This window comes from Polypterus senegalus, chromosome 18, assembly GCF_016835505.1.
Source record: "Polypterus senegalus isolate Bchr_013 chromosome 18, ASM1683550v1, whole genome shotgun sequence".
NCBI classification, from domain to species: Eukaryota; Metazoa; Chordata; class Cladistia; order Polypteriformes; family Polypteridae; genus Polypterus; species Polypterus senegalus.
In genome coordinates, this window is record NC_053171.1 from 18,592,710 (window position 1) to 18,605,744 (window position 13,035).

General features: G+C 40.1%; 1 long non-coding RNA gene across 2 annotated transcripts; it reads right to left on the bottom strand.

Moving 5' to 3' along the window:
- Positions 1 to 461: 461 nt before the first annotated feature.
- LOC120518950 lies at positions 462 to 12,263 on the bottom strand. 2 transcript variants are annotated; one of them, XR_005631345.1, is made up of 3 exons: positions 11,911 to 12,263; positions 7,812 to 7,910; positions 462 to 554 (listed from the first exon to the last, which is right to left on the bottom strand). It is a non-coding gene; the product is annotated as an uncharacterized LOC120518950 (long non-coding RNA). The 2 variants fall into 2 exon arrangements; XR_005631344.1 differs by lacking the exon at positions 462 to 554 and adding an exon at positions 4,942 to 5,662 and having other exon boundaries at positions 11,911 to 12,260.
- Between the last annotated feature and the right edge of the window lie 772 nt (positions 12,264 to 13,035).

Below are 13,035 nucleotides of genomic sequence, written 5' to 3' on the forward strand. Positions count from 1 at the left end.
GAAATGTGAAAGTTGGACAGATGGGAGACAACAACAACATTTATTTCTATAGCACATTGTCATACAAATAATGTAGCTCAAAGTGCTGTACATGATGAAGGAAGGAAAAAAAAAGACAAAGTAAGAATTAAAGTCACAGAACACTAATTAACATAGAATAAAAGTAAGGTCCGATGGCCAGGGAGGACAGAAAAAACAAAAACAACTCCAGACGACTGGAGAAAAAAATTAATCTGCAGGGGTTCTAGGCCAGGAGACAGTCCAACCCCCTCTAGGTATTCTACCAAACATAAGTGATCAGTCCTCATGGTATTCAGGGTTCTCATGGAAGGACTTGATGATGATGGTCACGTGGACTTCTGGCTTTTAATCCATCAATGTAGGGACATCATGGTGCTTTGATCAGGTGGTGGTGGTGCAGGTTGCCACCACAGAAAACCGGAAAAAGAACAGAAGAGAAAGTAGACAAAGTCAGAGAAGTGAGATGGCATTGGTTTGGACACGTGCAGAGGAGAGATGCTGGGTATACTGGAAAAAGGACCCAAGGGATGGAGCTGCCAAGCAAGAGAAAAAGAGGAAGGCCTAAGAGAAGGTTTTAGGATTTGGTGAGAGGGGATATGCAGGTGATGGCTGTGACAGAGTAAGATGGAGTGGACAGGACGATATGGAAGAAGATGATCAGCTGTGGCGACCCCTAACAGGAGCAGCCGAAAGAAGAAGAAGTGCTAATTATTTGATAAATAAAACACACAGGGTGAGTCAAAATTATGTTAACACTAATGGTACTGCTATGTATATACCTATATACAAATTTTGTGGAAAATTTATGTACCTCATTACATGTGTTGAATTATGGTGAACAGGTTGAGACATTCCTGTAAATCATCTTGCACATATGAAGTTTTGTAAATAAATAGTTTCTGCCTTTCAAATATTAACATAATTTTTACACTCACACTTTGGGCCTTCCTGGTTTGGGGCAGAGTGGTGGCTCTAAGGCTAAGGATCTGTGCTGGTATCCAGAAGGTTGCCGGTTCGAAACTCCCTTCACTGCCAAAAGAGATCCTGCTCTGCTGGGCCCCTGAGCAAGACCCTTAGCCTGTAATTGCTCCAGGGGCGCTGTACAATGGTTGACCCTGTGCTCTGTCCCCAAGGGGTATGTGAAAACTAACAAATTCCTAATACAGCGAATAAGGCGAAATAAAGAACAAAAAAAAAAAAATTCTGGACTTGGGGACTGGCACAAGAACGCCCCCTATTGGCCACATAGCATATACTCATGAGATTCTACATATTAATCAGTCTTTTACATATATAGCGCCTTTTACTACTAGTGTGGTGCTGGGGTGTCACCTGCTGCACTCGGGTCCCAATCCAGGTAATTTGTCGTGTGGTGGGTACGGCAACGTGCCATCAGCGCTTGCTCCCAACCGACCAACAAACTACACACTTTATCACAGAGAGATGTACAAAGTAGACAAGAAAAAAAGAGTACATTTATCTATCATGCTGATTACATCATACTTCATCTTTTTTATAGAGCCTTTCACAATGTACAAGAATAAAAGTGCAGGTTTATGTCATGCAGTCTATATAATTAAATCTTTATTTTTTTTTGTGATTTTCAGAGCAAGTCCTGTTATAAAGTGTTGGACAGTGTATGTGAGTACCGGACTAATTCCCTGTTAATCAATTGTGGTTTTTTATGGTGCCCTTCACAACAAAGAAACGTACATATTAACTTAACCCTAACTGAGGGTTGCTGAGAGCAGGCAGTGACTCAAGATGGGGTGCCAGTTCACTGCAAGTCCCATTCATGCACACACACACCTAAAGTCACGGGGTCCACATCAGAACTGCACATCTTTGGGCAGAGGGGGCACAACCAATACAAAGATGAAAAGAATTTGCAAATACATTATAAGAAAAAGTGGAACTGAAACCCCATCACACTAGATCTGTGAGGCAGTAGCATTAACTATTGAACCGCCGAGCTCCATGTTAAAACATCTCATCTCATACTCATATCCGCTTTTCTTGCCGATGACTGCGGTCCTGTTAATCATAAATAGTATATTTCACTATCCTGTGGTGATGTACAAAGTAAAAAGAAAGAGCACTGTATGTGTATTTCATGCTAACTACCTATTAATCAGTCTTTATCATATATGACGCCTTCCACCACAAAACAGTAGTATAGAAGAAAGAAACAAAGTGTCACCATATAATAGTTCAAGTTATCTCTCTCTCTCTGAGGCTGTGGGAGAAATGAAGTAAGCCCATGTTTACTGTCAGTCACTTTGTTAAGGTAATAATCCTCTGAAACAATAAAAAAGAAATTGTACCCTTATTGACACTCTGGCTTGTTTGTGTAGTCAAGTGTCAGAAAATACTGAAGAACAAAAGAAACTTCCTCTTATTGCCTTTCCAGTTTGTTTGTATGGCCCCCGTATTTAAAAAAAGCCGCAGCTTATTCTGTTTGTCAAGAAAGATGTTGGTAGTTTCGCTTGTTCAGATACTTAAAGAGAGAGAGAGAGGAAGAGGAAAACAACTGTGCTTGTAGGTGGTCTGCTCTAAAAAGACGCCCCTCATTGACATTTCATATTACCAATTTGACTCTGTGATAGAATAAAAAACAAACAAAAAAAAAAAAGCTGGTTTCCCAATTTAGCCCTATAGGCTTTTAGACTCATCATTGTCACATGTGGAGTTACCCACTAGCATAGACAAAAAAACGTGTGTGTGTGTGTGTGTGAGACAGAGAAAGATTGGGATCTTGCACTGGTAGCGTGCTGCCTCACCCACTACACAACGAGCCACCTGGATTGAAACCCGAATGCAGCGGGCGGCACCTCAGCACCACACTTGGAACAGTGAGAGTTTTTAATTTTATTTTTTTTTTAATGGTAGCCGGAGTGCCAATCCGGTCATGAACCCCCAATTTATCACTGTAAGCTGCTTGCAGAACTGGACCCCCAGGACGAAGCAATTGCAGGTTAAGGGCCTTGCTCAAGAGCACAGTGGAGAGCAGTCACTTCTGGTGTTTACGGGATTTGAACCGGCAACCGCAGATCCCTAGCCTCCGTGCTAGGAGCACGTGCTGATACGGCGCATTGCCGCACCCACCACACGACAAACCAACTCAGGATGCAGATTAGGACCCGAGTGCAGCCATGCAATGGGTGACACCTCAGCACCACACTGGAACAGTGTGAGGTTTATTATGGTGGCTGAAGTGCCAATTCTGCCACCAACCCCCAAGTTTTTCCCTGCAGGTTGGAGGAACTGCATACAGGGATGGATGCAGAATAACATCATACGCTAGCCTCCGTGTGAGACTGTGATAAATTGGTGGACAGCCATTAAATTAATAAGCATGTGCAGGAGTCCCTTGCAGGTTTGATACCTGCCCTGTGGAAGAAGCTGCCAGGATAGGCACTTTAACTACTGAACTAATCCAGCTCAAAACTTGGGTTATCATCGCCATGTGTACAGACATCCTTACTTGCATGTGATAATCAACATATAACATGCCACCACTCTTCGGCGCCATGACTGGTGAGAAGGACAACCTGAAAAATGGATTAATGCATGTGCTAGGAGCTGCAGTCTGTTACAACTATATCAGGCAGAAGGAAGGAACCAACTCAAGATGGGATGCCAGCGCACCACTGCACCTCATCTGTATATTTAATCTCTCACAGTCCATATATATCTCTATTATATTAAAAGTTTTCCATCGTGTCTGCGTTATTCAGCCTTGACCACGCCCCTCCACACCGCTCATCCTCTCTCCATCCCACCTTGTGACACTCTCAGTGCTAACTTGCCCTTCAACACAGTCACTTATAACAGCAAGGCAGAATAACAAATGATCTATTCAAAAGCTTCGAATTTTAGATCACAATAGAAAAAGAGCAACAACAGCTGATCATGAACGCCAAAAAAAAGAAAATGAACAAAAAAGACCTGAATATAATAAAAATCAACAACAAAGAGAATCATCCAATAAACGAAAAAGAGAAAAATATCCTGAACAATATGCAAACAGAAATGCAAAAAATCAACGTTTATAGAATGTAAGTTAGAGGATAAAGTAATTCATAATATTGTTTTTGACAAGGCATTAGTGTAATTAAATTTATTTACTTTTTAATACGTTTTACTTTTTACTACGTTTTATAATTCATTGGTATTTATAATAGACAGTTGTAGTGAAATACTCAAGTAACTGAGTTTCTTTTAATAATACCTAAGCACCAAACCGTCTACCTGCGCCCCGCATACTCTTCTCCATACCAGCTCTTTAAATACAAATCGTTTCTCTAATGGAGGAGCACCCCAACGCCCATCGAGATAGTGGACGTCCAGTGCCTGCCACCGGGGCTTGGTGAGCAAAGCGAGCCCCCTGCTACATACTATATATAAATACTGTATATACTCGCGTATATGTCAGGTCTTGAAACCCGAAAAATCAATCATAAAATCAGACCCCAACTTATACGCCCGTTCAAAAATATCACACTTAATTTTTTACATTTTCTTGCTTCCTCCAATCTCACACCAGTTTCTCAGACTCATCAAATTTTGTTGCTGCAGCACAGTTACCAACTTCTTTCGCCACTTCAATGACTTTTAATTTAAAGCCAGCTTCATATTTTCTTCTAATCGAACGCTCTATCGTAGATAAGGGATGCTCTTACGATAAAGGTGTATGAGGGTGTGAGATACAAAAAACACAAATCAGTGCAACGTTGCTTCAGAATAGTTTGGGTATTACTGTGTGGTCACGCAGGCACAACACATAAAAAAAGGCAGTGTGCTCCGTGGTTACTCTCTCAGGTGGCCGTTAGCATATTGTAATCTCTTGGACCAATAGCGTGAGTTTTCCGCATTCGACTTTCACATCTATTTATCTATCTATTATAAAATACTGGAAATTATAAAGTAAAACCAAGCCCCAACTTATCTGCAGGAGAACTTAAACGCGAGTATATACAGTATTGTCACATATGCGAATCAGAGGATCTCCTCATGGGCTCAATCGTGGTATGTAATAACCCACCAAGGCAAGAGGGGGCGCTGTCTCCTTCTCTCCCCACAGCACTGAGAAATAAACCATAATAAGAAACTCAGCTGCCCAGAAGGAGACGTAACGTTCCACTCAGAGTGACGTACTGGATGGAGCTCCACAGAATGACAGCCTGAGAGGACTTACTGTGCCAGAGTAGCCATTTTCTTGTCACCTAAAGGCATGATTTTTGCTTTGGACATTCGTATTAAATGAGACGACCCAGTTGGTGTCTCAACTTTACTTTGTTGCTCGACCTGTCATTCCTGAGGCACGTAAGTAGAATAAAAAGTTGTTATTGTGTCCTTGTGATATTTTTGTAATTAAATTAATTACACCTTTTGAAGTGTGAGGCACGATGATAGAGCACATAGTCTTGTAGCCTCACAGCTCTTGATTCCAAGTCTGAGTCATGGTTGCAGCATCCCCTGAATAGAACTTGCAAGTGTTCTTCATATTCACATCAGTATTCTTTTATGTTCTAGTAACATACTGGGAACACTAGCCTGGCCCCAGTATGAGCCATAGTGACTGACAGATGGTAACTGTTTTGTGCCTATTGCTGCTATCAGATTCTGGCATCCCTTAAACCTGCAATAGAAAAAGCAAGTGTAGACAATGGGTGGAATGCTTCGTGGTCTTTTACAGCTCATAAAGTGGTTTACACTTACATCCATTTTCAAACCCATTTGAGATGAACCAGCATAATAAAACGAAAATGTTAAACATAACTCGGTTACTGATGAAATTTAAATCCACAAAGTTAGTACTATGGACATTTTGAGAAGAAATCAGACTATTCTAAAAGAGCTTGACAAAATAAAGAATGAGCTAAAGATGCTTGACAGTCTCAACCGGTACACTAATCCATATTCATATTTTTGGTATGACCAGGAGGAAGACAAAATTAACAGTACTGTTATAATGAAATGCCAAGAAAGGGACAGAGAGAAGAACTCCTGCCTCAGAGCTACAGCAGGCTGGGTTTAAAACCTGCACTCGTCACCATCTCTTTAGTGTTTGCATGTTCTCCCTGTGTCTGCATCAGATAAGAGCATGCAGGTTACATGGATAGGCAATTGTAATTTGGCACAGCGAGGGGCTGAATGAATTTGCCTTGCAATGAACTGGCACCCCACCCGGCGTTGGTTCCAGCTTTGTGTGCAATCCTACTGTGATGGGGTCTGTATTGGAATGAGATGGTATGCTGGAATTTCATTAAAATATTTAGAGGCAAAATAGCAGCATAGCAAGAGCTGTTGCTAACTTCACTTCCTTGTTTCATGGTTCAAATGCCTCAAGGTTATGGTGGGTAGGGGGCTATTGGTCATGGAGGATCTCTTGTTTCCTCCTACAATCCAAAAACATAATGTTTAAATGGAATGGTACTGCCAAACTTTCCCTGGATAAGTGTTTGTCTTGTTAAGGACTGAAGTCTTTTTCAGACTTGGTTCCTGCCATGCATACTATCTTACCAAAATAAGTCTCCGAGGAAAAATGCTGCCATGTTGACTAGTGATAATGATAAACTAGCCCAGAGCTGAACAAAAACAAGGAGCACCATGTGAGGCCATTTCTACTCTAGGCCATCAGGCTTGAAAATGAGTTACCCTTTGGCCAAGGTGGTCTTCTTCCCTGTGTGATGAATGGCATTGAACTGGTCTAATAGACATCTTAACAGATAATGACACTGTATGTAGTGTACTGTGGAAATGACTGACGTATGTACAGTAAAACTGGAACTTATAAGTGTGTACATTTTAATCACATTACACTTAATAAATAAATACCAATGCTTTGTTAATTTACTTCTATAATCCTTCCCTGCTGCCGTAACTGTACCATTTCCTTTGGATTAATAAAGTGTCTCTGTTTTTTCCAATCTATGATTGATAGATAGATAGATAGATAGATAGATAGATAGATAGATAGATAGATAGATAGATAGATAGATAGATAGATAGATAGATAGATAGATAGATAGATAGATAGATAGGAGTGCCTTTCACATCTATCTATCTATCTATGATATAGTGCCTATTCTATCTATCAGTCTATCTATGTAAATATGTCCTGTGACTGAACTCTTGTCTAAGGTTGGTTCTTCCCTAATCTATCAGGACAGACACACTGTAAGATTTTCCTAATAACTAAACTTTAATTTGAGGAGTGTAGACATTCACATTCTGACAAGTTTTAAAGGCCCCCAAGTTCTGCAGTCTGCCACACTACTTGATAACTTGTTCCATGTATCTATGGGTTTTCTGTAAGTAAAACCATCCTAACATTTGGGTGAAATACGCCCTTAACTAGTTCCTATTTATTTCTCCAGGTTTTTTGTTGAAGTACTCATTTTAAAATAACAGCACGTCCTGTCAATGACTGGGGTCTTGTCCCGGGATGATCCTGCTCCATTCTATCGGGACAGGTTGATATGAGATACTCTCTTTGGTTTTCGTATTAACGGGTCACAAATCTGTGAGGGTTTGTAGACATTAGAACAATTCTAACGGGTCAGGTTTTGAAGATCCCCAAGTTCTACAGTCTACCACAATACTTCGTAAAATTTTCATGGTGGCTGTAGCTCTCTATAAGAAACACTTTCTAACATTTGTGTGAAATATGCCCAGAACTACTTTTCTATTTATGTCTCCAGGTTTTTGTTGAAGAACTGATTTTAAAATAACAGCACGTCTGCATCCCAAGACAGGCTAGAGTCCCATGGAGGGATGTTTCTTACCTTCTCGCTTATCCTGCATGGTAAATGAGTGAGGACATGCATGAGTCCTTTCCAGGTGTGGTTCTGGTCTTGCTCTTTGTCTTGCCACGGTATGTTGCCCTAAAACAATATAATGTTATACAGGTGAGGACAGTAGGCATGTACCATTTGGTGCATTTAGCATAAACTGAGAACTTAGTGCCTAATAAACAAGAAACTTCACTTTAACCCAAGATAAGCGGGTCCTGAGGTGAAAAAATATTACTGACTGTTTCCTGTCAATGACCGGAGTCTTGTCCAGGATGGCTCTGCCTATTTCTATCGTGCCAGGCTGCCTATGAGACACGCTGTCAGTTTTTCCTATTAACTGGTCCATAAAAGTTCTATCTTGGTCTCATCGGACCAGAGAATCTTATTTCTCACCATCTCAGATTCCTTCAGGTGTCTTGAAAACTCCAAGATAGAACTTTTTGGCCTTAATTCTAAGCGGTATGTGTGGAGACAACCAGGCACTGCTCATCACTTGTCCCATACAGTCCCCACAGTGAAGCATGGCAGTGGCAGCATCATCCTGTGGGGGTGTTTTTCAGCTGCAGGGACAGGACGACTGGTTGCAATCGAGGGAAAGATGAATGTGGCCAAGTACAGGGATATCCTGGACAAAAACCTTCTCCAGAGTGCTAAGGACCTCAGACTGGGCCGAAGGTTTACCTTCCAACAAGACAATGACCCTAAGCACACAGCTAAAATAACGAAGGATTGGCTTCACAACAACTCTGTGACTCTTCTTGAATGGCTCAGCCAGAGCCCTGACTTAAACCCTATTGAGCATCTCTGGAGAGACCTAAAAATGGCTGTCCACCAACGTTTACCATCCAACCTGACAGAACTGGAGAGGATCTGCAAGGAGGAATGGCAGAGGATCCCCAAATCCAGGTGTGAAAAACTTGTTGCATCTTTCCCAAGAAGACTCATGGCTGTATTAGCTCAAAAGGGTGCTTCTACTAAATACTGAGCAAAGGGTCTGAATACTTAGGACCATGTGAGATTTCAGTTTTTCTTTTTTAATAAATCTGCAACAATTTCAAAAATTATCTTTTTTTGTCTGTCAATATGGGGTGCAGTGTGTACATTAATGAGGAAAAAAATTAATTTAAATGATTTTAGCAAATGGCTGCAATATAACAAAGAGTGAAAAATTGAAGAGGGTCCGAATACTTTCCGTACCCACTGTATTAAAGGTGTCATTTCACCCTACATTCTCCTGTATCAATGTATGGCTAACACGGTACAACACTCTACTGCTATTAATTAATTAATTCATTCATTCATGTCTCAGCTCCTTCATAGACTGGAGTCCCATCCAGTCTGATATGGTTCTTATTCTTATCCTGTTAAACTAATTCTTTGGTAAATGAGTCAAGACTTAAGAACAGTTTTTACCACCAGGCCATACGACTCCTCAACAGCAACACCTGAACACTTACATACACTTACATTACACCTACATTGCACTACTCACACACAAACTGTACCTGCATACACTCTGAATACTGACTGGAACATACATCTGTACTTATAAAACATTATCTGTGCAATAACTATCATTTGTACTTGCTGCTCATTCAACTCATATTGCTCTATAACTTCTTTTAAAATGTACATATTTCATTTTATATAGCTAGTCTATTTTTAACTTGTCATTTTTTTATTATTTTTTATTATTTTTTAGCTTTATTGGATCTAAGCTGAGTGACTTGTTTTTCTCGTCATACACATTTCATTGTATGTTGACCCTGTGTTAACCTATATATGACAAATAAACCTAAACCAAACCAAGACATGCAGGAGTCCCTTCCAGGTTTGGTCTTTGCGTTGCCACAGTGTCCTGCCCCTTATCCTTGCAATAGAAAAAGTGGATACACTACACTATTGGCACGTTGACTTATCTTGCTTAACTGGAAGAATCCTAACTCTCCAATTCGAAGTCAGTGGGTAACTGATGTTATATGCGGTTTTAGAGTGGGGAAAAATCAAATTCGCACTTAGAGGATCTGTGCAGAACTTTTTGAGAACCTGGCAAGATCTAATCCAGGGGTGGGCAGAGTCATTCCTGGAGGGCCACAGTGGCTACAGGTTTTTGTTCCAACCCAACTGCTTAATAAGAAGCACTTACTGCTCAAGTAACACTTGTGCTTCATTTTAGTTGACTCGCTCATTACGATTTTGAACCCTTGTTACTTTAGCCTGAAACAGCTGTACTCTTGGTTTTTAATGGCTCCTTATTAGCAATAAGATGCAAATGACAACAGATTTAGCTTGTTTCCATTTATACCTGTGTGTATTTATCACATACTATTTGGTTTAATTAAATACTTGGGAGGAAAGTGAAGAGAATACTAATCCATTTTAGACTTCAGATCATTTGGATGATATCCTTAGAGAGGAACAAAAAAATCTATAATTTGAGAATGACCTAACATAGCAGAGTTAAAGTATTAACAAGCCATAACATTAAATTATCGGCAAGGATTATTTTCTAATTAATCAACGGTGTTGGAACAAAAACCTGTAGCCACTGTGGCCCTCCAGGACTGACTTTGCCCACCCCTGATCTAATCGATAACATTTTAGAATAAGCTTTTAAAGCACTGAGGAAGCAGGTTCTCTCCCCTCTTTTACTCCATTTACATCTATTAATTTATTATTTTATCTATTCATTTGTCTTTACTAGTATAAAGCTGGCCTAGCTCTCTTTTCTCAGGGGTCGGGTTGATTTGTTTCAAACCTTTTTCTTTTTTTTTTTTTTGTAAAACTCGAGTTATGCGTATGGAGTGTTATTTGATTTTTAAAAAAATCAACCAAATTAAAATATAAACCCTAAACGATAAGCCAGGTGAGGATAGATTAGATCCACAGGAGGCACGTACCCGCTGGGTGTGCTTAGCATAAACTGATAACATGCTGCCTAATAAATAAACAAGTACACTTTAACTCAACAAATCCCTGCTTTATCTACATTCAGGTAATAAAGTGAACTGACACAGTCACTGCATTGCCACATATGCTTACTGAGTTATCAACACTATGGCCAAAATCATTTAGAGCTGGGAAGGAGAACTCTGGAATAAGTTATAATAGTCTAAAAAGGGCTGTTAATTAAAATCCAAAAATAATTAAAAAAAAAGAAATCGGGGTAAAATGGTGCCCTTATCCTTTTCTGATCCTTAAATTGAGTTTCCCCTTATATATAACTTTGCTGTGGAGAGAGCATGACAGAAAGCCATTCTGCAGATCTCACAGCTTTAGCATGGCCATCTGATCGTTTCTCCTGGCATTCCTGTCTCATGGGCCGACTCTTATTGACATTCCAGCTTGTTTGTGTGGGAGAATGAAGGAAGGGGGAAGAAGCTCTTTAATTAGCCACATAAAACGTCTCGGCCATTATTCATTTGTAAGACGGGAATCTAACGCTGCGCTGCGCTGGGGACCGTTACGCTTCTTCCTCTGCCCCACAAAATGGGACTTTTTTTTTTTCTCTCTCCAAAGGGGCACTTTTGTAAATGGTGGTAATCCCAAATAAGAATTGAAAAGGAGGGGGCGTGGGGCAGGGTCACAGGAAGAGTCAACATATGGGCCTGCATATCTCCATATGAACCACCGCCTGTGGACAACTGAGGATTGTTCATGGAAATGTGAGCTCTGCTCTCCCTGAAAGAAGAGGGCTGACCTCGACTTTCATTCTTTTGTGAAAAACGCGGTTTAAAAAAAAAAAAATCACAGCCCTTTTTCCATCACACATAAATAAGCCAAAAACTCTGACAGAATCTTGCGAGGAGTAAGAGAGCTTGGAAGGATTGTGAATCTCATGACAGAAGTGAAGCGTTATTGTGCAAATCTCGGTGCGGAGAAAAGTAAACAAATCTCTTTAGATAAAACTCCGGAGTCTAAAAAAAAAACCGGCGTTGCACACCTCCCTTAAAAGGCCGCCCACACAATTCGACAAACGAAGAAAAAAGTTTTCTAAAGGTAAACCCATTACGAAAAGAACATTTCACTACGTCTAAAAAATCAATTACTTATGTAATACGTTCAGACGTTTGATAAAACATATATTTACTTTGAATACTTGATTTATTCCTTTCAAGATCAGGATTGTACTAGTCGGTCTTTTTTTTTTTTTCTTCCTTGATTGTTCTTTCTAGAGTTTCACGTGAACGCGCTTTCCGGTGGGAGCGGTGCCGCAGCTAAACGTCGTGCGCGTGCGCACGCATACCGTCGACGGCAGCAGCGTTTCTTTTTTCCCGTCACTAAGCAGATCAAGATGGTCTGAGTCAATGAAAAGCTGCAGTCAGTCTACCGAGTTGTTTACAGCACGTAGATCCTCAAGGGTTCCCAGTGCAGAGATCCACTGTGTAATTAAATCGCTTTTAATTACCTGGTTAAAACGTCATTTCTGGGACTTTCCGCGGGGTTAAAGGGTTCAGCTGGAACAGAGGAGTTAACCGTGTGTTTGCCGGCTGCCTGCCTGCGTTTTCTCGTGATGCCCCCTATTGCTCTTGAAGGGAAGGGGTGGGATATTTCACGGTTTTTTTTCTACCGGTGGTCGCAGACATGTTGCTAAAATGGAGGCAGCATTAAAATCAATATATTTGCACATATATCTATGTGAGCAAGTTAAGATGTCTGACAAACAGTAATATGGGCCTAGGAACTGTCTGCGTGAAGTCTAAGGTTCTCTCAGTGTATACGTGGGCTTTTCTTAAGGTAGCTGCTTTTTCTATGCACATTAAAAAAAACATATTTTATAAAGTGTGAGAATGTATGAAATGGGAAGGACACCCATTCCATCCAGGTGTTTCCCAACTAATGCCCAGTGCTTTTGATAAAAACACCATCTTCCCTTAACCCTATTTGGATCATGATTCAAATCCATTGTGGTGCAGATGGAAGCCATCATGGATTTTTCTGTGGGATCTTTTGTTTCCTCCAACAGTTGAAAGACAACGTTTAAGTGGATCATGTTGGTAAGAAGATGGATGTGTAATATATGTCGAGGGGTCCTAACCAGGTAAGGGCCCTGGCAGTCTGCTAACATATATATATATATATATATATATATATGTATATATATATATATATTTATGTGTGTGTGTATATATATATATATATATATATATATATATATATATATATATATATATATATATATATATATATATATATATATATATATATATATATA